This window comes from Elephas maximus, chromosome 3 (assembly GCF_024166365.1).
Source record: "Elephas maximus indicus isolate mEleMax1 chromosome 3, mEleMax1 primary haplotype, whole genome shotgun sequence".
Taxonomy (NCBI): Eukaryota; Metazoa; Chordata; class Mammalia; order Proboscidea; family Elephantidae; genus Elephas; species Elephas maximus.
In genome coordinates, this window is record NC_064821.1 from 119,530,300 (window position 1) to 119,555,620 (window position 25,321).

Below are 25,321 nucleotides of genomic sequence, written 5' to 3' on the forward strand. Positions count from 1 at the left end.
AATTTATCATTCCCAGTATCTTAGTTATCTAGTGCTGCTATAACAGAAGTACCACAAGTGCATGGCTTCAACACAGAGGGCTTCAGCCCCAGCAGAAGGCTCTCGCTCACTCTCTGTTGGCTCTGTAGGAAGATCCTTTTCATCAATCTTCTCTCGGACTAGGAACTTCCCAGCATAGGGACCCCAGGTTCAAAGGATGTGCTCTTCTTCTGGCACTACTTTCTCGATAGTGTGAGTTCCCCCTGTCTCTCTATTTGCTTCTCTCTTTTATATGTCAAAAGGGATTAGCTTAAATTTTAGATTAATTTTGTAGATTGAGTCTACATAACTGCCACTAATCCCATTTTATTAATATCATAGAGGATTTACAACACATAGGAAAATCACATCAGATACAAAATGGTGGGCAATTACACAATACTGGGAATCATGACCTAGCCAAATTGATAGATATCTTTGGGGAACACAGTTCAATCCATGACACCTGGCAAGTAGACCATGTGATTCAAAATGGCCAATACCAGTCCTTTTAAGCTCACTAATACCCAGGATATAGGTCTTTATGTGCTTCATTTCATTTTTGACAATTTCCAATTCTCCAAGATTCATACTTTATGCATTCCATATTCCAGTGATTAGTGGGTGTTTGAAGCTGTTTCTTCTCATTTTGAGTCATGCCACATCAGCAAGCAAAGGTCCCACAAGCTTGATTCCATCCATATTATTAAGGTTGACTCTACTTTGAGAAGGCAGCTTTTCCCCAGCCATATTTTGAGAGCTTTGCAATCTGAGGAGTTCATCTTCTGGCACTACATCAGACAATGTTTCACTGCTATTCATAAGGTTTTCACTGGCCATTTTTTTCACAAGTAGTCTGCCAGGTCCTTCTTCCTAGTCTGTCTTAATCTGTAAGCTGTGCTGAAACTTGTCCACCATGGGTGACCCTGCTGGTATTCGACATTATCAGTAGCATAGCTCCTAGCCTCACAGCAACACACATCCCCTCACAGTACGACAAACAGATGAGTGGTGGTGGATAGCATTTAATATATTAATACTACATTAATCCTACTTCTAGACAGGATTTTTTGATTCCAAACTGGCATTCACATCAATCTGGGGGGAGGGAAAGCTTCAAGAAGTTGCCAAAATTCTACTCCAAGATGTGGGTTGAGGGTTGCAATGAGGATATTAAGCAAGAAAACAAATATGCATTATATTTGAGTCTTACTTAAAAAAAAAAAAAAAATTCTGTACTTAAATGCTGAGTAACTTGTGCACAAAAGTATTTGTTTGGTCACCACTTTTTTTTGCTCCTGTTACCAAGACTTCCCGCACTGTTATCCTGTGCGGGTAAGTCCTTCGTATATCAGTACATGGACAAGCTTTGGAGAGGAAGCACTTGATTTAAACATACATGAGCAGAATGAATTGAAGCAGCCTTACTGAGTTACATGCAGATTTTCAATAAGGCAGAAGGCTATGATATGTACAGGTGCATCATTGTGAAGGTAAGGTCACACCATAGCAGAGGATGCTGAGAAACATCATACAGAAAAGGCCAGAGCAATGCAGGACCCATGAATGTTTTCAAGGACCATGTAAGAGCCAAATATCTTCTCTCTTGCCATGAGCCTTGCTTGAACTGAAAGTCACATCCTGGGAAAAAAACATATGGAAAGGAGAGAAGTGCTGAATGGGACTGTTTTTAACTGAAAAGTCCAATAAATAATAGAAGTGACTGGGTTTTCCTACAGGTTAGTATTTGACATAGAAATTGATTTCTATAAAAAATAAAGTCTTACCTTACGCATAAATAAATTTAAGTGAAATTTGTATTTACTACTATTCCCTGGGATTCCTGATCCATATAGGCTCAGGGAGAAATTGGCATTACCCTGTAGCACTTCTCCCATGTGGGGGAACCTTTTTCTCTACTTTGTTTTGTAAACATTTATTTTTACTCACTACCATGATTCAGACACTACATTTAACAGCAATTTTGGGTAAAGGTTAATTCTGATTTTTGTCTATTCTAGAAATTGTTCTCAAGGTAGCTTAGACAGACCTCCTTTTTCATTTCTAATTAATTAGTTAGTGAATAAACTATTGAATACCTAATATGTGCTAGAAACTATTCTAGGCACCTAGGATAAAAGAGTGAAGGAAAGAAGCTTCCTTTCTAAATTGAAGTGCTTTAAATTGTAAAAGACTAGGTGGAGAAAGAGGTGGACAGAGAGAGAGAGAGACTATAGGAGACCCCATATAGTGAGGAAACATGTGACAGACTACTAGGTCTTTCCCACCCTACCCCCCCCGTGCACCCCCTGCCAACCTCTAGCCACTTACCTCGTACCTGGCATTCGTGCCTGTATGCTCTCTGCTGTGAAAACTCACTTAGAGACTAGGCTTCTTGAATGACACAATTACCTCCAAATGGGGTGACAATAATGTATGCATAAGCCAACTAGAAATAATTTATGATAAATTAACAAATTAACTATGAGTGGCTGAATCACCTTTTGATTTTTAATCATAGACCTGAAATTCTTCCAAAGAGCCTTCAGATAAGAGTCCAGACAAGCCAGTATCTTGCTATCAGCCTTGTGAAACCAGAAGCAGAGAGTCCATTCATATCATGCCAGGCTTCTTAACTACAGAACACTGAGCAATAAATGGGTGTTATTTTAAGCTACTTAAGTAATGGTAGTTTGATATGCAGCAGAGAAAACTAACATACTAAGTGACCTTATTCAATTAAATTAAAAGTGTTGGTTCTCAGTTTCCTCATCTACATAATGGGGGTAATTATAATACATATAAATTTTTTTATGATAGCTGAATAAAGTTTGGGAATATGATTGCTCTAGAGGATAATTCAATGCAAAAGTATTGTCAATGTGAATAGAAAAACAGGAGGGAATAAACAGTTGTTTTAAGAACTTGGTTTTGGGTGCAGTTGTTGCTAACTTTCATACTCAGTTTGATAATCTGTGTTGTCCGATATTCCATTCCATCCCAGTTCTGAGATACTTTCGTGCAGTCTCGTGAGATTCCTATATGTATCCTTTAGCCTTTCAATTTCTTTAAGTGTCTAACAAGGACATATGTTAAAACTTTGAGACTCCTTTTTGCTTTCTTCTTTTAAAAATTTCAAGTCTTTTTCTCCATCTGTATTTCCATTCCTGTACTTAGAGACACAGTTTTGGCTATCTACATCCTAATCAGATGTATTAAACTTACTGAATCATGAACAAATGTTTACTCACGAGAACTCCCGTATTTACTCAGTGGAACGGGACCAATTCTCCTTACATCTCTACGATAGAAACCTGCCATGCTCACTGCCAGCTCTGTGGAACTCTGCTCTGTGGGCAGATACAGAAAGCCTTCAAAGGTTTCTGGGGCTAAGCTCCAAAAAACATGAGAGGGGGGTGTTAATTACCTATTATACCAACTAATATAGATTCAAATGGATATTTTGACTCCATGTTAAAAGCACATTTGGTAACCTTGGCAATGTTATGATTCTGATACTATTTTATAAATATTATTATACTTATGTCTCACAAAACAGCTACATGTCTTATTATTATAAACGTTGGACAATTGTGAAGTTGTAAACATATGGGTAAAAATGTGCTCAGGTTGAGTCAAGAGTGTTGATCCTGCTCTAATTGTCAATCAGCACTGAGAAATGAAATGAAATGATCGTCAATGAGGCTATAATTCAGTACAGTCAATTGACTTTATTCATGTTCAACAAGTGAATTTACTCATATCTGTTATTTCTGGAAATATTAAGCTAATCCCACTTAATCCAAAAATGTTTTTTGAAATCATTTATGCACTGGACTTATACCCCAATACAAAAAATATATCTATTTCTAAATCATGCACTGAAAATAAAAATGTAGAGAATGAGGAGCAAATATTGGACCATTTGTATTTTATCTGCATAGATTAATCTTATATTTGCATCATTAAACTGTCACTAAATGGGATCAAGCTATCTGAGGGCTTTTAAAATGTTAAATCTTACCCAAAATATTCATATACATTCTCGAATGTCTCTTTATATTTTCGGAAACATTGTGGATATAGAGACAGGCTTTCAAAATCTCTGTGACCTCTAGGATTGCCAGACCTTTCAGATATTGTAAAGTTATACCACAAAGAATGAGGAACATATCAAGAATGCATAGACAGCTGGCCTACACCATTTGCCAATTACTGTGTCTGAGATTGCAGTCTGGCCTTCATGTGCAGCTTTGCTGTGTCTGGTATTATCTTTGATAGTGTGACAGTTTTGAAAAAGTTGGCCTAATAGTCAATTAAATTTCCAACTGTGAAAACTCATTGATCTGACAAACTTATATTATGTCGTTGAGCTTATTCTCTGATATATTTCACAATGTCTTACTGATTGACAATCATTAATTCCATGTATTATTTAACTCCCTCTGGCTGCAGGCTCAGTCTTCCAATTTAGAGAAGCCTAACTAACCCACGAAAACTAAAACCCAGGATTCCCTTAGTTGATACGAAATGGGAATGCATGTTTATGATGCAAAAAAATGTGAAGACAGAACAGTAGTAATGTTCCTTTTTGCACATTTCTGTAGCTCAGTGGAAAAAAGGATCACATAGTAATCATTTCCTCAACATCACACCACAATGTTCCTCTTGTGTGGCTGAAAACACGTGGTGATTAGCATTTTTCTGTATTTTTTTAAAAAATAAGTTTGCTTCTATCTTGTGCTGTTCTGCTACTGTTTATACAGATAAAGTAAAGCATATGCAGACCCTGAAATTGTGAAAGGCAATTCTACTTTTGGCTTTCAGTGTCAGCTGCACCGAATACTGTGGACCCATGCAGGAGAAATATCAGCTAGAGTTCTCCAATTACTGTCCATATTTTCTACTATTTGGAATGTAAATGGAGAATTAATCACATTTTTTTTTTTTATTATAAGATAGAAAGAGTGTTTTTTATCTCTTCGTGTTGTCCCTTCATAGGTGATTGACTGCTTAAATTTTATTTTGAATAAAAGGAGCACCTTCCACACTTCCAAACCAACAAAAAGTTCTCATTTTACAGAAAAAAAAATCATGTATACCATATTTTTTACACAAATAATGCCAGCCACCTATGTTTGTTTGCTAACTTCACCCTCCCCCAATCAGGTATTTTCATAAGAGCTGCTATGACAATTTTTTTTTATGTGTTGCTGTAAAAAAAATTAGCATAGCACCCTTATGAAAATGCCTCAGGGGAGGAGGGTGTAGTTGTCAAACAAACACAGAAGGTGGGTGTTATTTGAGTAAAAATACAGCAATAAGAAACCAAAAATGCCCTCCTTGACTATCACTGATACTATGTAAAATATAATGGTTTCACATTCATAGACTGTATATTCAAGTTACTTTTTTGTTAAAAATTCATTTTCTGTAGAGTAAAATACTAATTCCTCTTAAAAGCTTTACAACTGTCTTCATAAATTAGTCCATATCTACCATAATTCTTTTTGCAGTATTACAGCCAGCCACTTACTCCCTTATCTGACTTCCTTCCCAAACTCAAACCCATTACCATCAAGTCGATCCTGACTCACATGACTCCTTTAATCTGCACCCCTTTCCACATGCCTTTGCTAATGATCCATTTAAATTTAAGGTTTTTCCTACCCATAATTTCCTATTTCTGTGGTGATCTTAAACTACTATTTCAAGATCAAGCTCAAATGCTACTACCATGTGATGCCTTCCTTCCCGAATCCCTCAAGTCGGAATTTTCTAGATGACTATATATTTTCTATGGACATCTATCATTGTGGTTACTCTTTATTATTTACATTTGTCTATTTTTCTTGGCTCATTCATTAGACTTGGGAGTTATTTTAGGCCAGGAACTATGTTTTATTTGGCTTGTGTATTTTTCATCTGTACTAGATAGTATATAACTCACTCTAACAATGAGACCCCAATTATAGATGCATTAATAATTGTTGTTGTTGCTGTCAGGTGTTGTTGAGTAGGCTCCAACTCATAGCAACTTTATGTATAATAGAATACAATGTTGCTCAGCCCTGCACCACCTTCATAATTGTTGCTATATTTAAGCCCATTGTTGCAGCTACTGTGTCAATTTATCTCATTAAAGGTCTTCTTCTTTTCTGCTGACCCTCTACCTTAACAATCATGATGTCCTTTTCTAGTGATTGATCCTCCCTAACAATGAGTCTAAAGTAAAGGAGACGAAGCATTCTGGCTGTACTTCCTCTATGACTGATCTGTTCATTCTTCTGATAGTCCATGGTATAGTCAATATTCTTCACCAACACCATAATCCAAAGGCATCAATTCTTCTTTCTTTTTCACTGTTTAGCTTTCACATGCATATGAGGTGATTGAAAATACCAGGGCTTGGGTCAGGAGCATCTTTGTTTTTTAAGAATTTAAAGAGGTCTTTTGCCACATATTTGGTCAATGCAGTATGTCGCTTGATTTCTTGACCACTGCTTCCATAGACATTAATTATTGACAGAAATAGAATGAAATACTTGACAATTTCAATTTCTTCACCATTTACAGTGATATTGTTTAAGGGCCCAGCTGTGAGGATTTTCATTTTCTTTGCATTTAGGTGTAGTCCATACTGAAGGCTGAGTCTTTTACCTTCACCGGTAAGTAAGTACTTCAAGTCATCTTCATTTTCAGCAAGCAAGGTTGTATTGTTTGCATATTACAGGTTGTTAATGAGTCTTCCTCTAATTCTGATGTCACGTTCTTCATATAGTCTAGTTTCTTGGATTATTTATTCACCATACAGATTGAATAAGTAAGGTGAAAGGATACAACATTTCCACACACCTTTTCCAATTTTAAATCATGCAATATTCTCTTGTTCTGCTCAAACATCTACCTCTTGATCTATGTACAATTTCCACATGAGCACAATTAAGAGTTCTTGGAATTTCCATTCTTTTAATGTTATCCATAATTTATAATCTACACAGCCAAATGCCTTTGAGTAGTCGATAAAACATAGGTAAACATCCATCTGGTGTTCTCTGCTTTCAGTCAAGATAACATCTGACATAAGCAATGATATCCCTTATTCCATGTCCTCCTTTGAATCCAGCTTGAACCCAGTGGGTTCCCTGTCAGTGTAGGGCTGCATCATTATTTATTTATTTATGTAAATTAATTTTTATTGTGCTTTAAGTGGAAGTTTACAAATCAGGTCAGTCTTTCATACAAAAATTTACATACACCTTGCTATACACTCCTAATTGCTCTCCCTCTGATGAGATAGCACAGTACTTCCCTCCACTCTCTCTCCTTGTGTCATTTTGGGTAGCTTCTGGCCCCCTCTGCCCTCTCATCTCCCCTCCAGACAGGAGAAGCCAACATAGTCTCATGTGACTACTTGGTCCAAGAAGCTTTTTCTTCACCAGTCTCATTTTCCATCCCCTCTATTCCAGTCCAATCCCTGTCTGAAGAGTTGGTTTTGGGAATCGTTCCTGCTCTGGGGTAACAGAAGGTCTGGGGTCCATGGTCTCCAGGGTCCCTCCAGTCACAGTCTGACCATTAAGTCTGGTCTTTTTACGAGAATTTGGTGTCTGCATCCCACTGCTCTGCTGCTCCTTCAGGGTTTCTCTGTTGAGTCCCCTGTCAGGGCAGTCATCAGTTGCGGCCAGGTACCATCTAGCTCTTCTGGTCTCAGGCTGATATAGTCTCTGGTTTATATGGTCCTTTTTGTCTCTTAGGCACATAATTATTTTGTGTCTTTGATGTTCTTCATTCTTCCTTGTTCCAGGTGGGTTGAGACCAATTGATACATCTTAGATGGTCGCTTGCTAGTGTTTAAGACTCCAGACACCACTCTCCAAAGTAAGTGCATCCTTTTTTGTATTATCTTCAACACAATTTTGCTCGTATGCCATATTAATGATATTGTTCAATGATTTTCACATTCCATTTGATTGCCTTCCTTTGGAATGGGCACAAATATAGATCACTTCCACCATTCACCTTTCAGTTTTTCCTACTGTGGTGGCTTGCATGTTGCTGTGATGCTGGAAGCTATGTATCCAGTACTTCAAATACCAGGAGAGTCACCAGGTGGATAGATTTCAATGGAAGATGAATAGTATAGGTTTGTATTTTTCTTGCATGAAATAGAACACATGGCCAGGTGGCTGTGCTGTGCGAACTTATTAAGGGACCCAGGCATTTTCCATCATGTTGCCCTGCCAGCTCCTTAGGCGTAGCTCCCATTTGCAAGGTTGAAGGTGAATCCTGTCTTTTGTACTTTCTGCAGGAAGGGAAAAGAGGAAATACTGGACAAGAAGCTTCTGTTTTAAATAGATGAACTGGAAGTTGCACACAGTGTTTATGCTTGCACACGATACCCATTGGCTTAAATCTGGTTTCAGGGCCATACCTACCTGCAAGAGAAGCTAGGAAATGTGTCTATTTCAGCAGTCAGGTGCTCAAGAAACACCTGGTGAGTGAACTGGGATTTTATTTCTAAAATGAGGAAGAATATAACAGACACAGAAGAATGACTTGCTGTCTCTCACCATACATGTAAATTGAATTATTGTTGTTGTGTGCCATTGAGTCAATTCTAACTCATAGCAGGCATATATGACAGACTAGAACTGCTCCATAGGGTTTCCTAGGCTATAATATTTATGGATGCATACTACCACATCTTTTCTCCTGCAGAGCTGCTGGTGGGTTCAAATTACTGGCCTTTTGGTTAGCAGCCAAGCACTTAGGCATTGCACCTCAAGGGCTCCTCTCCTAAGTAGAGTAAGTAGCATATAATAGAAGGCCAATGAATGTTGGCCAAAGAGATAGTGAATGAATAAATGAGTGAATGGAATTCATGTAGAAATCGGCACGAAACATAAAGTATATTTTCTACACATTTAAAGGAATATTAACAAATGAACAGACTACAGCCCTGTATCTTAGGCTTTGCAATATTTCAGCTGAGACACAATTGTTGTTATGATTCATTTCACTAGAACTTATTTTTATTTGCCAAACCCCTACTGATACACAACAAGACCTCTCCAAATTATGCGTTAGTAAAACGGATTTCGTCTTATTAGTCTGACCTGGTTTTGACACTATATTGAACATTTCATAGCACTGTAGGCATTTTGTATTTAGTGTTTTGAATATTATCTTAATTCACTTCAGAGAAACTTAGAAACTGAGAGTTTCTCCATAGGCAAAGTGAATGTGAGAGATACTGTAAATGTAGAGATTTTCTACTATTAACAGGTAATTTATTTTCTGCTCCTGATAATGAAACAATGGTTATTTGATCTTAATTATGCATTTATTACAGACATCTGCATTAGGTATAATCACCTGAACATTTACAAACCCATTATACATATTACAGTAGGAATATCAAGATTTTTATGTACATTTAAGATAATCTTATAAAATATCCCACTTCCCTGATTTGAGGAGTCTGTGTGGGGAAGTAAATACTGATAATTGAAGAAACTTACTCTTGAACTGATTTTATTATTAAATAAGAATCAAAACACTAATCTACTTGTAATTTACAATATCTCTAAACACTAGATGGAGCTCTATTACTAATGCCAATACTAATACTGATACTAATACTAAAACACACATATACTTAGGAAGGAACCTATTCTACATATATTTTGAAAGTCAAACACAAATATGGAAATTGGATTTGATGCAGCATTGTCAATTAAGTTCCATTTCTTGTTAAAGATTAATTAATAGAGTCATTTTCCACACCTCTCCCATCCACTTCAAATACGTAACTGCTTATATGTAAAAACTCCAGAACATGCAAAATACTAAACAGTAGCTTTTCTTTAAATCATTGCAATATTTTGTTTTTCAAAATGGAAGTATACCTGTGTACTTCTAAGATATTGCTGGAGCAATTGAGAGGTTTCTGAAACACCTACTATATTGTAAGTAATTTTTTTCATGCATGTGCAAAGAAGTTGATTAAATAGGCAACATGCTTATGTGTTTTGTCTCCCAAGATATAGTCTAGACCGATCAAGGAACTCCAATGTTAGCTGAATAATCATTTCACAATATTAATTTAATGCCCTGAGTTTTATTTATTTATTTTTCCCCATGGCATAATGGTTCTCATTTTTTCCCTCTAATAAAGATCTTCAGACTAAGAGAGACTAAGAAGAAGGACCCAGCGGTCTACTTTTGAAAAGAATTTGCCAGTGAAAACCTCATGAATAGCAGCGGAACATTGTCTGATATAGCCCTGGAAGATGGACCCCTCAGGTTAAAAGATACTCAAAATATGAATGGGGAAGAGCTGCCTCCTCAAAGTAGAGTCGACCTTAATGACATGGATTGAGTCAAGCTTTCAGGACCTTCATTTGCTTATGTGGTGTGACTCAAAATGAGAATAAACAGCTGCAGGCATCCGTTAATAATAGGAACCTGGAATGCAGGAAGTATGAATCCGGGAAAATTAGAAATCGTCAAAAATGAAATGGAATGCATAAAGATCAATATCCTAGGCATTAGTGAGCTGAAATGGACTAGTATTGGTCATTCTGAAAGGGACAATCATATGATCTACTCTGCCAGAAATGACAACTTGAAGAGGAATGGCGTTGCATGTACCGTCAAAAAAAACATTTCAAGATCTATCCTGAAGTAAAACGCTGTCAGTGATAGGATAATATTCATTAGCCTACAAGGAAGACCCATTAATACAACTATTATTCAAATTTATGCATCAACCACTAAGCCCAAAGATGAAGAAATTGAAGATTTTTACCAACTCCTACAGTCTGAAATTGATCATACATGCAATCCAGATGCGCTATAATTACTGGTGATTGGAATGCCAAAGTTGGAAACACAGAAAAAAGATCGGTAGTTGGAAAATATGGCTTTGGTGATAGAAATGATGTTGGAGATCTCATGATTGCATTTTGTAAGACCAACAAAGTCTTCATTGTAAATACCTTTTTTCACCAACATAAAAGGTGACTATACACATGCACCTCACCAGATGGAATACACAAGAATCAAATCAATTACATTTGTGGAAAGAGACTACAGGAAAGTTCAACATCATCAGTCAGAACAAGGCCAAGGGTCAACTGCAGATCAGATCATCAGTTACTCATATGCAAGTTCAAATTGAAACTGAAGAAAATTAGAATAAGTCGATGAGAACCAAAATACGTCCTTCAGTATATTCCACCTGAATTTAGAGACCATCTCAAGAATAGATTTGATGCTTTGAACACCAATGACTGAAGATCAAATGAGTGTGGAGTGACATCGAGGATATCATACATGAAGAAAACAAAGGGGCATTAAAAAGACAGAAGAGAAAGAAAAGACCTAATGGATGTCAGAAGAGACTCTGAAACTTGTTCTTGAATGTCGAATAGCTAAAGCAAAAGGAAAAAATGAAGTAAAAGAGTTAAACAGAAGATTTCAAAAGGCAGCTGGAGAAGACCAAATAAAGTATTATAATGACATGTGCAAAGACCTGGAGATGGAAAACCAAAAGGGAAGAACATGCTCTGCATTTCTGAAGCTGAAAGAACTCAAGAAAAAATTCAAGCCTCAAGTTGTAATACTGAAGGATTCTATGGGGAAAATGTTAAATGATGCAGGAAGCATCAAAAGAAGATAGAAGGAATACACAGAGCACTGTACCAAAACAAACTGGGCAATGTTCATCTATTTCAGAAGGTAACATATGATCAGGAACGGATGGTACTGAAGGAAGAAGTCCAAGCTGCACTGAAGGCATTGGCAAAAAACAAGCATCCAGGAATTGACGGACTACCAATTGAGATGTCTCAACAAACAAAAGTTGTGCTTGAATTGCTCACTCGTCTACGCCAAGAAACTTGGAAGACAGCTACCTGGTCAACTGACTGGAAGAGATCCATATTTATGCATATTTCCCAGAAAGGTGATCCAACAAATGTGGAAATTATTGAACAATATCATTAATATCACATGCAAGTAAAATTTTGCTGAAGATCATTCAAAAGCAGCTGCAGCTGTGTATCAACAGGGAACTGCCAGAAATTCAGGCCGGACTCAGAAGACGATGTGGAACCAGGGATACCATTGCTGACGTCAGATGGATCCTGGCTGAAAACAGAGAATTACAAGACGTTTACCTGTGCTTTATTGATTATGCTAAGGCATTCCACTGTGTGGATCATAACAAATTATGGATAACATTGCAAGAATGAGAATTCCAGAACACTTAATTGTGCTCCTAAGGAACCTGTACATAGATCAAGAGGCAATCGTTCAGGCAGAACAAGGGGATACCTTATGGTTTAAAGTATGGAAAGACGTGTGTCCTTTCACCATACCTATTCAATCAGTATTCTGAACAAATAATCCGAAAAGCTGGACTACATGAAGAAAAACAGGGCATCAGGATTGGAGGAAGACTCATTAACAACCTGCATTATGCAGATGACACAACCTTGCTTGCTGAAAGTGAAGAGGACTTGAAGCACTTATTGAAGATGATCAAAGACCACAGCCTTTAGTATGGATTATGCCTCAACATAAAAAGAACACAAATCCTTACAACTGGAACAATAAGCAACACTATGATAAATGGAAAGGAGATCGAGGTTGTCAAGGATTTTTTTTTTTACCTGGATCCACAATCAACACCCATGGAAGCAGCAGTCAAGAAATCAAGAGATGCATTGCACTGGACAATCGGCTGTAAAAGACATCCTTAAAAAGCAAGGATGTCATCTTGAGGACTAAGGTGTGCCTGGTCTAAGCCACAGTGTTTTCAATCACCTCATATGTATGGGAAGGCTGGACAACGAATAAGAAAAACAGAAGAATTGACACCTTTGAATTGTAGTATTGAAGAAGAATATTGACTATACCATGGATGCCAAAAGGAACCAAATCTGTCTTGGAAGAAGTACGTTCAGAGTGCTCCTTAGAAGCAAAGATGGCAAGACTGCATCTCACATACTTTGGACATGTTACCAGAAGGGATCAGTTCCCGGAGAAAGGCATCGTGCTTGGTAAAATAGAAGGTCAGCAAAAAAGAGGAAGACCCTCAACGAGATGGATTGGCGAGGTGGCAGCAACAATGGGTTCAAGCATAGCAACGACTGTGAGGATGGCGCAGGACTAGGCAGTGTTTCATTCTGTTGCGCATAGTGTCGCTATGAATGGGAACTGACTCGACGGCATCTTACAACAACAACAAAAAAGTATTCAATGATCCTGAACAAAAGTTTACTTCTCTTTGTGTGTTTGATCTTTAATCAAGTAGAACCCTGGGATTATTTGGGTTGTAGAGTTTACTCTAGTTTAACTATCCAGAAAAAAAAATAAAAATTCACTTGCCCTGAATGCTGAATGTCACCCAGTATTCAGTCTTCCTTTATTAATTAATTAAATTAGCTCTTTCCGTGATGTAGGTATGATGTGTACAACTTCCATGCTTTGACATTAAAAGGAAGAAGGGTGCCCTCTGCTTTTGCAGTCCCCCTTCCTGGTAATGTCAATGCAGATTTGGAGCCCGGAGCTAGAGCAGAATTCCTGAGTGTCAGAACGTGGTGTAATTAGATAAAGGAACAAAGATCCCAACACCATGAATCTACTATACTTGCTTGGACTGCTTTTGACCAGATGATAACGTGAGAGAGAAAATAAAACTCTATCTCCTTTAAGACACTGGTATTTTGAGCCTCTTTGTTACAATACCTCAATCAATATCTTTCTTTCTTTTATAAATAATTCCAAGGAATTTTGGTTCTACTTTTGTGGCATTTGTTTCAAAATAAAACAGAATCTATTTAGCACTGATTATTTACTTTTCAATGCTCATGGAATTAATAAAGAAAAGGACCTCAGAGAACATCTAATTTAACTCTATTCATAGAGAAAGTCAATTTGAAAAAAAAAAAAAAAGGCATACAACCTTCTTAATATTTTTTTTTTCACCATACTCAGTTAAAGAACAGGATGTGATGTCAGAGACAAGTTGGTTGCGTCACTGTGCTGCCGCCGATTTTCTGTTGTTCTGCAAATTAATCAGACTCTCAATGCCTCAGCTTCCACATCTTTACATTGGAAATAGCAACTTTTCCACAAAGTACTTGTGAGGACCTAATTTAACCCTCACAAGTACTTTGTGGAAAAGTTGCTATTTGGGTTTAACAAATTATAGGTATGGAAAAAATGTTAGGTATCACAAAATCATAATGGTTATCATAAAAAAAGACTCCAATTATCTTTGTCGTGAACTCACACAAGATCACAGCCTAAACAGATAACCTGCTGGCCCCAGGTCTGAGTTCTAAACCAGGTATAATCTCAAAGATTTTGAATATTGTTTACTATTAGCAATAGTAAGGAGCTCTGGAAGTGCAGTGGTTAAGGACTTGTCTAGTAACTGAAAGGTCAGAGGTTCAAACCCACCAGCCATTCCATAGGAGAAAGATGGCAGTCTGTTTCTGTAAAGATTACAGCCTTGGAAACACTATGGGCAGTTCTACTCTGTCCTACAGGGTTGCTATAAGTTGAAATCAACTTGACAGCAACAGGTTATTCGCATTAAAAACCAAAGTTTTTTGACTTCTCTTTTCTATTAAGAATGTGGTTATGAATATCCACAAGATCTGGCTAGTTTAAAAGATCCAATTATTTTCAATAGTAGAATCACAACCCAGTTGTAATAATTGTGATAAAATTCACAATAATGTGAATTTTATCTCTCAATGTTCCTACTTAGGTATTTCTTCCTAAAAATGAGTAAACAGAAAAAAATAAAATCAACTTGAAATCTGTGGCAGAAAAAATGCTGAAGCACAAGAAGAAAGAAGTTGACTTAGAGACTTTCCTCTGAAATACATGTACCACGAGTAACACAAGACAGCCATGGCATTTTATTTAAAATATAAAATAAAAAGGACACATTGAAGGAGCAAGATGAACCATATTCAGAAAACAAAATGAGATAAGAATGAACTACCTGGAAAGTAGTTCTTCTAAGTTACTATTAAGCTAGCAGTTGTGCTAACAAACTAACAAACCAAAAAGACATATAAAATCAAGGAGAGAATGAAAATTACAATTGTAATCTGTTCAGAAAATAGTGAAAACAGGAACATTCATTCTATAACTAATAGAAAATGCAGAGCATCAAATAAGTTTATTATTATGTAGAGGAAAAACAAAAACTAGTTAATTCATCTCTTAATGCAAAAATGTGAGAAAAAGAATTAAAAGAAAAATAGAAAACTAATCTATGAAAAGCAAAATCGATGAAATAATAAACATGAAGGTAGCAGTGAATAAATTTGAAAGCATAAAAATAAAACCCAGAAATAAATTCCAGTTCTGATTCTTTAGAAAGAAATCATTACATGAATAAAGTCATACAATCGAATCAAGACAAAATATATAACATAATAGTAACAAATGAAAATTTGGTAGAGACTGTAAGAACAGTTAGTGAAGACACCAGTGGTACAAAAGAATATATATTTAGAGTAAAATCTCAAGCTTGAACATGGCTCTCATTTACGTTAACTGCCACTCCTTGTCCTCCTCCTCAGGCCCTCGCCCACTCCAGTCACACTGGCTTCCTCATTGTTCTTTAAATATGACAGCCACTGGGGTTTTTTTTCTACCACCTCAGGGTCTTTGCATTTGATGTTTGTTCTATCTGAATTGCTCTTTCCCCAGATGTTGACCAGATTCACTTTTCCCCTTTGTTCTGGGTCTGTTCTTATTTTATCTTGCTAGAGGTTTTCCCTACCTTTTCTAGCCACTTCATATAAAGTAAGCCGTTTATATGTCATTCTCTATTTCCTTTAAATAACCCTATTTTTCTTCAAAACAATTGTGTTAAGATGCTCTGTATTTACTTATTTTTTTTTTTCTGTCCTCTCCTCTTAAAATGTACAAAAAATCAAACAAACAAAAAAACTGAAGGGCATTTATTTATTTCCTGTTTTTACTAAATGCTGTGTCCCTAGTATATACATGAATGAATGAAATAAATAATTGTATGCTTAAGTGGTTTGACAATTTAACCAAAATAGATTTTTTTAAATATAAATTATTACCTTTGATTCAACAAGAAATATCAAACCCAATGGACAAAATACTAAAGAAACATTATAGACAGCTCTTGAAGAGATTCATATACAAAGGTACAAAGTTATCAGATAGCTGAAAGCAGAAGTCAACATCAGATGTAATGGTGAAAGGGAAGAAACACCCCCTATGTTAATCAAGAAGAAACAGATTAAGTAGTGCTTACTAGGTTATCTCTTTAAAAACTAACTACATTTGAGTCTATTGAAGAATAAAAGGAAAGCATTTTTTATATATTTCTAAATTCTATTATGTTTTTATTTTTTTAAATGATTGGTTTCACAAAGTCCATTTTATCCCAGCCAGGGACTTTGCTCTTTTCCTACAGTCCAGAAATGAATAAAGAGAGCATGAGGGCATCCTCTCCATTTCTGCTGTTTTACGTTTGCTTGTGCGTGTGTGTTTTACCTTAATGAAAGAGGCTGAGACAAATCTTGCTGCCTGATAATCTGTAGGAAAAAGTGCGGTCTGACCAAAGAAATGAGCTACTTGAATGTCTCCTACAAGCCTTAAAGCTATAATATATTTGGAGGCAGAAACTCTAGAACTACATGGTTTCAAGTTCCAATGAATGCATCCTCAAGCTTCTCTGAACAAGTTTTTGGCACTTCTTATATATTAAATGCTTTATGAGGCATTATTGCATAAGTTATGTTTAATGATATGTGGAATGGTTCTTGAGAGCTTTTATGGGAGTTCTATGAGAGGAATGCAACAAACTAATGCCCTTGGCTAACTAACAATACTCCCTTTGAAGGAAAACTGTGTTTTTTATATAAAAATGCACAATATTTATTTATATAAGAAATGTTTGTTACATGTCTCCTATTTGACAGGTATTGCAGAATCCAGAGAGCAGCGAAGGGTATAGGTGAGCTGAGAGGCAGCCTGGTTCACTGGTACTACTTGCATATAGATGGTGTTCTTTCTGATTAGTTGTTAAATACTTCCCTGGATACATGCAAATCATTGAGGTAATTGGAATTAACTTTGGAGATGAATAAGATGACAAATACTCCAGAGTTTGTTTTCCTGTTTTCAAATATAGAGTGTTTTTGAGTTTTAGCATACTTGCCTGTTTCATAATGGATTAGCTTATTTAACCATTGAAGAAATATGCATTTATGCATTTTCTATTAAAAGAAAAAAAAAAACTACCATAGTATTCTATGAAGAACACTAGTGCTACTAATGTCACTGCTGCTGGCACCGCTGTTACTACCTTTATTATTCTTAACCTAGTCCTCCAGTGACTTCCCATCATATCCATAAAATAAAATCTAAGTCCCTTACCAAGGCCTAGAAGAAGAAATATAACTCACTCTCCACTTACCTCTCTTACTTCATCTCCCTTTACTCTTCCTCAGCTACAACCTGCTGCTTCAGCCTTTTTGTAGTTGCTGTTCTGTCAGTTTTTTGTTCTGTCAGTTTGGAATACTCTTCCTCCAAGTCTTCATAGGCTGTGTCCTTCTCCTCAGTAAGTGTTAAAGTAAATGTCAACTCCTCAGAGAGCCTTTTATCTACAATCCTAAATAATGTAGTATTTCCCCCACACCAAGTCATTACTTATTTTATATTCTTCATTGCACTCAGCAATTCTAGAAATTGTCTTTTTACTATTTTGTTGTTCATATATTTATATGTTAATTGGATTTCTCTTCATCATGGAGGGTTCCTGGGTGGCACAAGTGGTTTAAGCTTGACTACAGTTCTACTCTGTCCTATAGGGTCGCTATAAGTCGGAATCGACTCGACAGCAGTGGCTTGGCTTGGACTTACAAAATGGTTGACAGTTCAGACACACCCAATGGCCCCAAGGAAGAAAGGCCTGGAGATCTGCTTCCATAAAGATTATAACCCAGAAAACTGTACGGAGCTCAGTTCTACTCTGTAACATATGGGGTCATTATTAGTTGAAATTGACTCAATGGCAATGGATTTGATTTTGATTTGGTCTTCACAGGGAGCTTACATTTCTCAGAGCAAGGAATTGTGTCTGTCCCATTCAATGATATATCATGGAGGCTACAACAGTTCCTGGTATATGGTATACCTATGTGTTAATGGACCTACTAACTAATTTATTCAGTGTTTGTTCCTCAATAAATAGGTACTGAGGTACATGCTTTACATGAATTATTTCACGTAATTTGCTCAACAATCCCATGAATCTTGAACATTGTTACTATCTTCCTCATTTTTTCCAGTGACATGATTGAGACTTAGACATGTTAATAAATGCCCAAGGTCACAAAGTTAGTATAGTCTGCAGTCATGATTTACAGCCAAGATGGTATGACTGCTGAATTTTACTCTTCTTCATATCCTATTTACATGGTCCTGCCTTGATACAACTTTCAACCTAAATGGTCATGAGATAGAAAGAGGGCAAATGTCTGCTTTTATATACCATAATTTTACGTAAATAATGCACAACTTCTGTGTTTGTTTGCCAAATGTCCCCCCCCCCACCCCACAAGATGTTTTTGCAAGTGAAGTATGCTAATTTTTTTTTTTTTTTTACAGCAATGTGTGGAAGAGGATTGGCATGGCAGCGATTGTGAGGGTGTCTGGGGGGAGGGTGCAGTGCAGAAGCCATGTATTATTTGCATGAAAACATGGTATTTAACAAGAATTTAGGGAAGCTTTTTTTTTCCCCCTGTAAATTGTATAATCTGACAATTTCACTTGATTTAACTCTCTATCTAATATTTTATGCATATCCATCTTATCCTCCCTCGGCAAAGCCATAATTATTACTTTGTGGAAATATTTCAAGAGATTGGAGTAGAGAGAGGTATAAGGTAATGTTATTATTCAAGTATTTATTATTTAGACATTTCTTCATATTTTCAAGATGAATTCCAGTCATTAATTATTCCTCGTCATGTTGCCTTGGTTACAATTACTCATAGTAACTGAAGCTCTCGGATGCTGCAGGCAAAGCATGAAGAGTATTGGGTCAGATTACAACTGAGTCACATAGAATGAAAATCTAATCATGCCCCAATTTAAAGCTTTCCAAATTTTCCTAACATGGTTTTTACTGGAAATATATGGCATAAGTAAAATGAATGTTTAGGTATTTCCTTATTTTAAAAAATGCACCTAAAATTGGTGCCACTTATTCCACACTAGAACATCTCACCTTTTATAAATAATCTTATTCAATCACATATTCAGTTACTTTGCACTTTACATGCCTTTCAAATGGACTTCAATTAGTGTGTTCCTGCTTAGTAAGTCAATATTCAGAATGCACACTATAAGCAACAAAGATACTACATAATTCTACCACAAGTAACCTGGATATGCAATGCTAGCAAATTATGCCCAGCTCCAAGAATTAGTTTTTGTTTTTGTTTTCTCCTTCAAGGATGCGGGCTACAAAGCATTTTAAAAGCCCTAACACCTATGGAAAAACTATGCATGTACACCCAGAAGGAAATGCAATTAAAGAAAAAACTTCATGATAACACTGTTCATTTTTTACATGTGTTGAGAAGCTTGAATTTGTATTGTTTCTTCTAAATCTGGTTACAGCAAAGGAATGCAAGACAGCTGGCTTTGAAGTCCTAGGGCATACTATCCACTCAAACATAAAAAAGCAACACTATATTTCCATTCTTATTTATTTATTTATTTAATTTTATAGGTAGAATGTGTTTCTTTTTGTGTTTTTTTTTTCATCTCTCATTTAATGACAATACTACTGGTACCTCTTACCTCATAAGGTTATTGTAAAAATGAAATCAACGTCAGTTACATTATTACACAGAAGCTTATTTCTTAATAGGAATTGGTAGTACATGTTTACATTAAGATTTTTATTAGAAACACTTCGGGAAATTTTAGGCTTGGGACACACAAATTTTAATGTAATCCAGGTTTATATTAAATCAGGGTTCCTGGATAAAAATTGTGGAGAGGAAATTTGAATTGCAAGTCCTATTATGTGGATACCTGCTGGTGCAGTCATGCACAAAGAAGGGAGAAAAGATTATAACCTGTTATTCCAGGGGTAATGCCCTAGGTGCCTGGGCAGCAGACTGATTTGAGACAGAATGCTCACCTGAATGTCTTTCACTTTGGTATTCTGATTTATTGTTGGTGAGAACAGTCTTGATCAAAGACCATCTAACATGTTTCTTGGGAAATTTTACCAACAGTCTTCAGTCACTCATGAAAAAATACATTTCTTTAAGGTAAAGGGCCATGACAAAATTACTGAAAGTATCAGGAAAATGGGCTGAAGAAGATTATAGTACAACATGCTCTAGTCCGTTCTTTACACTATGGGAACTGATGCGGAAAGAGCTATTGACCGTCTTTAACTCATATAGAAACTCTGAGGGTGAGAACTGATTATGAAGTCCGGCCAAGGGAAGTGAGTACTCAGATAGCTCTTTGTGCCTGAGTGTGCTATTACAGCTGCTGCCTCAACCATGGGCACCACATTGTGGAGGAGTCTTTCTGTATCTATACCACAATTTAAGCTAAAAGCTTCTCTGAATTCCAGAACCGAAATAGGCTCACCGTATATAATCAGATCCTACACCAGATGCTTTCCTTGCCTCCAACTATCCTTCCTAAATTTCACCTTCTTATATCCACAAAATCTCTTTAGCACCTTCTCCTGGAAACTCAGCCCCCGCTCATTCCAGATATCGAGAAAAAAAGAGTATAATTCCTTTTTTTTTTTTTTTTTGGAGGTGGAGGGCCTTAAGAAGTTTTAGGCTTCCAAGGCCTTTGCTCATCTGTCCAAGAGGAAAAAAAATCAAGCTTTCTTCTTTACATTTGTTTTGCATTCTGTACAACATGATCTAATTTTTTTTTTTTTTTAACAATTCTACAAGACAGATATTCCTTATTCCTCATCTAAGTAAAACTCAGAGAAATTCAATTATTTGTCCCAAATCACACAGCCTGGACTTGACTGCAGGTCTAAAAATGACAAATTTATGAGACTTTCTATTGCACATGTGCCTTTTTTATTCCAGGAATGATAATTTCACTTTAAAACCATTCTGAAAGGCAAACCATTTCCAAGGAAGATGGAAAGGTTTCTTAATTTATTTTGAAAACAACTTGTAAAATATCAAGGAAATTATGATTATTCCAAACTTTGTTTACAACATATTTAACACTCCTTTTTGTTTTTAGATTTGATAAAGTACTTACAACATTTCATTACCTACTTTTCATATGATCTTTCTGAGGTAAATCCTTATTTTATTATTATCATCTTTCTAATACTATACATGATTTAGCAAGTCATTGTCCATTTTCCATTTTGGAATATGCTACAAAACAGTTTGATTGCTTCATTCCCCATCACAACAATATTTAAAACAGTTTCATTTCTAATAAATTACTTCAAAGGACAAGAATACTGTATGATAACTTCTCATTAATTTTCATTAAATCTCTAGTTATTTCTAACTAAAAAAAAAAAAATACTAGATATGTAGAAACAAAGAAGTCCCTAAAAAGTTGGCTAGTAGAAAGCAGGTTCTCTGTAGTTAAAGATTTTTGTCTATTCCAAGTAATGGAGTTGGGAGAAAAATTTTAAATTTAGGTAATTTAATTTTGGTAATAATAGATGCCAAGAGAAAAGGATAGCTAAGTTCCATGGGCATTGATTGTGGAGCCAAGTAAAATGAAATACTTGACAACTTCAATCTTTTCTCCATTTATCATGATGTTGGTTACTGGTCTAGTTGTGAGAATTTTTGTTTTGTTTATGTTGAAGTGTAATCCATACGGAAGGCTGTGGTCTTTGATTTTCATCAGTAAATGCTTCAAGTTTTTTTCACTTTCAGCAAGCAAGGTAGTATCAACCGCATAATGCAGGTTGTTAAAGAGTCTTCTTCCAAACCTAATGCCCCATTCTTCTTCAAATAGCCCAGCTTCTCAGATTATTTGCTCAGCATACAGATTGAATAAACCAAAAAAACAAACCCATTGCTGTTGAATAGATTCTGACTCATAGCGACCCTATAAGACAGGGTAGAACTGCTGTATAGAATTTCCAAGGAGCACCTGGTGGATTTGAACTGCAGACTTTTTCGTTAGCAGCTGTAGCTCTTAATCACTATGCCACCAGAGTTTACAACAGATTGAACAGGTATGGTAAAGGATACAACCCTGATGTCCTCCTTTCCTGACTTTAAACTACGCATCATCCTCTTGTTCTGTCTGAATGACTGCCTCTTGGTCTATGTACAGGTTCCTTACGAGCACATTTAAGTGCTCTGGAATTTCCATTCTTAGAAATATTATATACAATTTTTTATTATCCACACAGTCAAATGCCTTTGCATAGTCAATAAAACACAGGTAAACATCTTTCTGGTATTCTCTGCTTTCAGCTAGGATACACCTGACATCAGCAATGATAACCCCCATTCTAAGTCCTCTTCTGAATCCAGCTTGAATTTCTGGCAGGTCCCAGCTGATGTACTGCTACAACTGCTTTTGAATGATCAGCAAAATTTTACTTGCATATGATATTAATGATACTGTTCGATAATTTCTGCTTTCAGTTGGATGACCTTTCTTGGGAATAGGCATAAATATGGATCTCTTTCAGTCAGTTGGCCAGGTAGCTGTCTTCAAAATTTCTTGGCATAAATGAATAAAAACCTCTCATGCTGCATCTGTTTGTTGAAACATCTCAATTGGTATTTCACCAATTCCTGCAGTCTTGTTTTCCTTCAGTGTCTTCAGTACAATTTGGACTTCTTCCATCAGTACCATTGATTCCTGATCATATGCTACCTCCTGAAATGGTTGAACATCGACAAATTCTTTTTGATACGAGTCTGTGCATTCCTTTCATTTTCTTTTGATGCTTCCCAGGTGACTTAATATTTTCCCCATAAAATTCTTCTATATTGCAAATCCAGGCTTTAATGTTTTCTTCAGCTCTTTGAGCTTGATAAATGCTGAGAGTATTCTTTCCTTTTGGTTTTCTATCTCCAGGTATTTGCAAGTGTCATTACACTTTTCTTTGTCTTCTCGAACCACTCTTTGAAATCTTCTGTTCAGCTGTTTTACTTCATCGTTTCTTCCTTTCAGTAAACCTGTGAAATCCATTTCCTTAATAGTGATGTTCTTATTCTCTCTTTCTCTAACTAATACTTTACTTTTAAGCCAAGTTTCTTAGGATTTGCCCGGTGTTTTTGTATTTTAGTGGTAAATCTAATGATTTCACAAAAGTTGAGCTCAAGAACTTTGAGCCAGTAAGACTTTCCATAGATTTATTTGTAGTTAAGGACGCACATTCAAAATTCAGGATTTCTTCAATCTAATGTTTCTTTTACTTTCTGCTGGTTCCTTTTAAGCATCCTCTTTGTATGCACACAGACTCAGGGTCGATCAGGAGTCTAAATAGCTTGGGCCCTCTATGGTTTCCATTGTGCATGCACATAGCTTCAAATGGGAATGTACTTGCCCCAACCTGTTGGTGTCTCCACTCTAATGCCACCAAGAATGTCTATTCTACCAATAATGAAATTGGTTTAAAGGTAGTCCATCACTCGCAATAGATTGAGCCCCTTTTGACAGCAGTAACAAAACTGCCTGTCTTCTCAGCCTGCCGCCCTGACAAAACCAAAAGAAGAGAAGAGAGAGAAAGGGGAAGAAAGGAAATATTTGAAGAAATAATAGCTGAAAAATCCCAAAATTAATGAAGACCATTAGACATTTGAGAAATGAAATCAACTACAAGTAAGCCAAATTAAAAAAAAAAAAAAAAATCCATACCTACACATATCAAACTGTTGAAAATGAAAGACAAAGATTAAATCTTGAAAGAATCTAAAGAAAAACAACTGATGACTTATACAGGGGGAGCATCAGTAAGGCTAATGACTGACTTTGCATCTGAAATAATGGAGCTCAGAAAGCAGAGGAATGAAATACTCGAAGTGCTACAAGCAAACAAAAAACATGAAAACAAAGAATTCTACTTCCAGAAAACTATCTATTAGAAATGTAGGCAAATTAAAGACTGTCAGAGAAGCTGAGCTGAGAAAATTGAGCTGAGCTGCTAGGTGTCCTAGTAGTTTACTAGGACAATGAGCATTTATTTACTGCAATAGTATAAGTGAGAGATACTTGGGGGAAATGAGCCCTGGTAGTGAAATAATTAAGCTCTCAACTGCTAACTGAAAGTTTGGCAGTCAAACCCACCAGTTGCTCCAGGAGAGAAAAGATGTGGAGATCTGCTTCTGTTAATATTTCAACCTAGGAAGCCTATGGGGCAGTTCTACTCTGTCATGATAAGTCACTATGAGTTGGAATTGACTCAACAAAATAACACTTGGAGAAGGTGTGCTGCTGGCACCTCATTGTTCATATTTCCCCAGGACAGGGACAGGGTCAGCTGGATCATTGTAGATGTGGGGACCATCACTGCAATTTTTATGGACCACAGAGCCTGGGTGAGGAGGAAGGGCAGATGGTGGAAAAGTACTGAATACTATGTCAGAAAGTGACAAACTGTCTTTAAGTTTTTCTCTCTGATAAGGAGGCTTCAGTAGAGGCACCTGAAGAAGCCCTCTGCTGATGGCCCCTAAAAGAGAGGCCTCCACATGGAGGCTCAGGGGTTAGGAACGCAGATATGTAAAAAAGCATGGCTGACATGACCTCATCTACCCTGAGAACAGAAGAATTAGATGGTGCCTGGCTACCACCACTAACAAATCTGACTGGGGACACAAGAGATGATCCCAGAAAGAATAGGAAAAAAATGTAGGACAAAACTCAAATTCTTAAGAAAGGTCAGACTAACTGAACCTCCTGAGACCAGATGACTCCCTGAGGCTATTGCCTTGAGATACTCTACGGACCTGGATCAAAAACTATCGCCTGAGATCACCTTTTAGCAAAAAAGCAGAGTGACACACAAAATAATGGATATTACCCAACAGCTAGTGCTCTATTAAAAAAAAAAAAAAAAGAATTTTGTATGAGTACAAAAGGTCAACATTTAATCTAAAGCAAAGATGAGAAAATAAGGGGGCAAGGAAACTAGAGTACTGGAAATGGAACAACCAGAACGCAATTAAAGAGAATGTTGACACATTGTGAAAAACATAACTAATGTCTTTGCTCAGGAAACCCTGGTGGCATAGTGGTTAAG